Here is a 6,000-nt window from a genome sequence, read left to right as displayed (position 1 = left end):
GAAGTAATGCACTGGGAACACCGATTGTCATCCTTTCTCTAAAAAAGCTCTAATTAATTTGATTTTACAACACTGTTTACTAACTCCTAGCCTTTCTTAGCTTACAGAAGCAGATGTCAAACAAACTTTCATTAAATCAATGAATTAAACATTTTAAGCTGTAAGAACAAAATAAGTCAACACTACTAGCAAAAATGTTAGAGAAGAATTCTATGATGATTCAAAGGTTATGCTCAAAAGTGTAAAAAGGATAGCAACAGCAAGTTTTACAAGTAACTTTTTGCTACATTACCAGACATTTAATTATGCAAGTTTGAAACTCTGTCTTGCTGGGAATCCTCATTAATTTGTGGCTTTGTTCACTCGTTCTTGGTTTTCTGTCTTAAAAGTAGTGTGATTCCATGTGATACAAATTTGTCTTCTATTGTTAGTGAAGCTCAGTATATTGTCTACTCAGAATCTGGCAGATAGAATAAAATGAAAAAGTACAGTGATGGTAGAGTTTTCTGAAAAAGTGAGGTAGAAAAGCTAACTACTCTGATTCAGAATTTCTGATGGTAGGGGGGGAAAAATGCACTCAGTATCTACTGATCATGACCTGAGAATAATAGTTCATTCCAAAAGAGTGAAAGTAAGACTAACCAAGAGGGTGCTCGTAATATATAACAAACACAATGTATCTTACTGAGGAGAAAAGAAAATTAAGATTAATTATTGCCTAGTATGGGCAATACTTTCTATTGCTGTAAATCCAAACAACATTATCCTGGTCTTTAACTTAATATTACAAGGCTAGCAGTATAGATGGGAGAAGATTCATAGCATTTTGACTTCCACAGAATTAGTTCAACACATGGAAATGCTCGTATTTAAAACATAATTATGCAGGCAAATGGCCCAAATTAACATATGTGCTCCAAATTCTGAATTTTTAGCTCAACGATATTTGCTGCACTCTTGCATATTACAAAATTACAAGTACCTAAAATTACTACTAATTATTACTAACCAATATACTCTTACAGATAATCTGAAAGTGTGAAAAGGGAGATCGGAATGGCTTGAGACTTCTACAGAATACAGTTGCATGTATAAGGAAAGAAATGCTTGAGGGGTGCTAAAAATCTCACTGCAGAAAACATGTGATGCACGTGGTCATAACCCAGAAAACTTGTTTTTACTTAGTGCTTTGTGCTGAAATGCTCCTCTGTGGAGTAAAAAGCATTTTTTTGCACTCAATATAGGTTCTAGATTGCAAAGATAAGTAATGTTGATGACTTTGTCTGCTTGAGTCAATAAATAACAAAGTATGCACTGTGTTACTGAAGACAGAAATTTGAATTCTGTAGATACCTGCTTTTCCAGGAACTATGATTATATGACTGGCAAGCATCTTAGAAATAACTAATGCAATTTCAAGATTTCTTCTGGTTTGTGTTGTTATGTTTTTCTTACTGGGATTAGTTGTTAATCTTGAACGGGTACTTGTCAGGATAAAGGTGCAGAATAACCACCAGAGAAAATAGTGTAGTGGAGTGGTCACCTGGCCAACTGACTGAAATCCTGCACTGCCCTTCAGGATGGCAGTGAGACAGCAGGCTCCCGCAAGGCACAGCAGCCACCGAACCCACTTTTTACTAGGCTCTCTACCATAGCTATAATGATATAAATACTTAGTTCTGAAGCAGTAATCCTTTAATCGCTGGGACAGATTAAGGTTGGTCCCATCCCATGCTGTAGTGCTCTCTTTGCAAGGTGATTAACAACAGGTAAGGAAGGCTCTGTCTCACCAGTCTGTGGTACTGGGGGGAGTCCTGTCCCATTCAAAGTCTGATACTTGTTTTCAAGGTCCAAGTCTGTCTCACAGGAAGAATTTGCTACAGCCAATCGGAGATGCAGAATGTGATGTGCTTTCACTGTGAACGACAAAGACTTATGCTTTGAGGCTTCTTTAAAATTTAACTCCCTATCTATGCTGACAACAGATCTGCCCTGCTGGCAGCAAATGACCTGTAGAGCTTCCAGGCCCTTGCATCCTGGGCCCGACTTTCTGCCTCTTCACCATGTCCCATTTGCAGTAATGTGTTCCTATGGCCCCAGAACCATCCCTGGAGCAGCTGGTTTTCAGTTAACAGACTTCTGATTTCCTGAATATGAAGCAGATAAAGATGATTCAGTGTAAATTTCTCCTCTAAATTGTTGCAGCCATAGAACAAGTTTGGGGATGAAGTTACTTTTGGGATACAAGAATTTGAAATAGCTGTATTGGATGTATACGGCAAGGTGTTGGCAGCAGGGAGTCTGTAGGGGTGGCCTACGTGAGAAGATGCCAGTAGCTTCCGCCGTGTTGGACATAACCAGCCCAAATGGACCCACCATAGGACATGGCTGAGCCCATTGGCCAAGCTGGTGGGACCACTGGGAAGCGTTTTAGAGAAAGGGTTCCTGGCAGGAACTGTGGCCTCTGGAAAGGAGTCCGTGTTGGATCATGTTCTCTGGCAGAAACTGTGGCCCACAGGGGACCCACACTGGAGCTGTCTGTTCTTGAAGGACTCCAGCCCATGGAAAGGATCCATGCTGGAGCAGTTTGTAAAGAACTGCATCCCATAGGAGAGACCCCACACTGGAGGAGGGGAAAAATGTGAGGAGGAAGGAGCAGCAGAGATGGAGTGTTATGAACTGATCACAACCCCCATTCCCCATCTCCCTGCACCACTCAGGGAGGGGTGGAGAAGGTAAAAGATTCAGGAGTGAAACTGAACCTGGGAAGAAGAGGGGGCTGGGAGGAAGGTATTTTTGGTTTTGACTTTGTTTATCACCATCCTACTCTATTTTAAATTGGCAATAAATTAATTTTTCCCCAGGTCAAGTGTCTTGCCTGTGACAGTAGTTGGTAAGCAACCTCTCTGCCTTTATCTCAGCTGATCAACTTTCTCATCATACTTTCCCTGTTCTGTTGAGGAGGGAGACTGAGAGAGCAGCTGAGCGGGCATCTGGCAGCCAGGCAAGGTTAACCCACCACAACAGGATAAGTATTCTACTTGACAACCTTATGTATGATTCCCCCCCGCTTGGCTAGAATAATTTTGTATGTAATTGAAAATGATGTGATTATATGAAAATCAAAGTTCATGACACAGAGAGACTAGCAGGTGACACCTGAGTCTTTAACATGTTTCATTCTCCCAAACTAAATGTAATTTCAGAGCTTTAAAGTACAGTCACTGCTTTCTTAACCCATGTTCAACCAAAGGAATAGGTCTTCTTTTCCTAGGCTTTTTATTTTGTAGTGAAGCTTTCAACCTATGCCAATTTTCTGGTGAAGTTTCTTTCTTGGTGCAAAAGCACACCATTTTTTAACTGTCTTAGCTCCTAATTATTTCTCAGTTTCTAATAGTTTTTAAATTAGAGAGCATGAGACTAAAGGCTAGGGGATATTATGTATTCTGGGCACGACTCTGGAAGGGAAAGGTCTTTGGGAGTTTATATTGGTTAGATAAAGCATGTACAATACAAAGAACAGTGAATATCAGCCTTAAAATAACAGTTCCTTTATGCAAAAAGCAAACCCATAGATTTTTTATGAAAATAAGCATGTTAGACAGAAAACTCTCTCTGGAGACTATCTGCAAACCTCTGAGAGAAGTGATTGCAGTCACGTCAACGTGCTCTGCCAAAGCTCTTTCAAAGTAGGAGCTCCTACTAGCTGCTGCAACATAGCTGCATTGGCAGCTTGCTTATTTGCAGAAAAGTATTCTAGTTTTCAGTCCTGTAACACTTGCATTGGCTTGGCTTTTTTTTCTCCAGCACCTGTTCCTTTATTTGGTAATGAAGAAAGGCATACAGTGGGAAACTGGAATGGGGGCAACACAAAACAAGGCTGAGTACTCAAAGCATGCTGTCTGTGTTGGTCTTATACATTATGAATCTGTAACAAACATAATACTTACAGAAACAATAGGTCATTTCAAGTATCTCTTTTAAAAATGAAGCTGGAAAAAAATGTCACTAGGCTGAAATGATGCCATTATACACGACAAGCTTTTCAGTAAGGTCTTTTCCCCTTCTATAAACACGAATATAATCCTTTGTCCTGGTTTGAGATAAAACAGAACCTTTTTTATAGTAACTTTACTTTTCAGTTAAGTCTCTTCTAACTAACTGAACTTTCTGAAATCAATGGCATATTCTTCAGAGAGTGTCTGCTACCAGAGTGATAAGGCCTGATGTTTATAGTGAATACTAAGGAATGGTACACAGAGACACTCCTGCTTATACTTACTGCTGCAACAGCCAAGATCAGCTAACTTTCTTGTATGACATGTTGGAGGGTCAGAAGCAGAAGAGTGAAAAGGGTTTGCACCTGTGGGGAGGAGCGTACAGGACAGGTGATCCAAAACTGACCGACAGGGTATTCCACCCCATCTGCCTCATGCTCAGTATAAAAGCTGAGGGATCAAAGGGTCAGCCCTCTTTCTTCAACGGCCAGTGTCTAAGGAGGACTCTATCTGTTTGTCTGCCTTTGATCCCAATCCATGTGTTCCTGAATCCAGATCCTCAGTTCAGCTCCCATCCGTTGCAGAGTCCAGTCTGGGATTTTCCCAGTGCCTGTCAGTGATGCGATCATTGTCCTCCTGGGAGCTAAATACTGGGTTTGTATATATTGTATATATTTCATTGTTTTCCTATTAATATTATATTTTTCTTATTAATATATGATTAAAGTAGTTTTAGTTTTCTTTTTGTCCCGTAAGTCTCTTTCCTTTATTCTCTTCTCTTCGGAAAGGGGAGAGGTGTTAAAAGACAGCATCTGTCATTCCTTTAGTTGCCAGCCCAGCCTAAACCACAAAACCCTTTTATTCTTTAAAATATAACTCTTTCAACTCATCAGAACTAATATTGTGAATGATCACCTGAAATCCTTGGATTAATTAAATCATTCAAAGACAATCTAGCTAGAATAGAGGCTGCTAGCAATATTGGCAGGAGTAGATGCACACTGTCCTCTCCTTTTCTGAAGCCTCTTACCCGAATTTTGCCAGAAAAGGGTGTGTTTATATAGCAGAAGTCACTTACTTTTGTATGTGCCTATTAAATTACTTAAACAAAACAACTGAAACTATCACCCAAAACTCTGGAGTCCCTCCTTGCAATGGAGTCCTTGTGACAACCAGGCCTCCTCCTTCCTTCCAAAGCTCTGGGCATGAATAAGATTAGAGGGTGGTTGCTAGTGACTGTAGAAGACTAAGATGGATTCTGCGTGAAGTCTCACACAGCCTTACATGTCTCATAAAGCACAGAAATGCAGGTTCTAACATTGGATGATTCTAATCCTGAAAGGGATGCACCTAGTCAGACATGTCATCACAAAAAAATGTCTACTTAATTACACTAAACTGCCAAAAGGCTAAAGAGCGAAGAGTGTCTGAACTCAAATGAACTTGAGCAGAGTTTTATTTCAGTATTTTTTCACTGCTGCAGGCACAAATGTTGTTCGTTATTGCCATGCTGCTGCTGCTGTATTAGATGACTCTGAATTGCTTCCCTGTTGTACCTCTTTGGAAGTCAGAAATGCTACAGCACTCATATTTAGACTATCTAACACTATTTGGCAATTTGATACACACTAGCCAGGATAAAGTTAGATACAAAGGATGGCTGAATCAGGCTTTTCATGCTTCAAGGAGAAGTTTGTATACCTTTGCTATTTCTCCAATGTTCAACACTGCTATAACTTCAGAGCCAGGGAAAAATGCAAAGAATGTAGTCCTAGTTGTGCACCTTTTGTAACAGATTTCTTGCTTAGTTAGAATCTATTAATATGTTTGAGTATTTCCTCATTGAAAGAAAAAATATTCCTTGTAATTTCTCAAATCCAGCTAATTTATAAGTCTTTGTAATGGCATTCTTTCCTCCTTGCCATATGTGCTATGTGTTATTTATGCCAAGAATGCATATTAAGCTGGGACCCAGGGGTATGTTCCAAATGTTGGTGTAACA

The sequence above is a fragment of the Vanellus vanellus genome (assembly GCF_965231255.1).
Source record: "Vanellus vanellus genome assembly, chromosome: Z".
Classification (NCBI taxonomy): Eukaryota; Metazoa; Chordata; class Aves; order Charadriiformes; family Charadriidae; genus Vanellus; species Vanellus vanellus.
Note: the sequence above shows the minus strand (reverse complement) of the source record.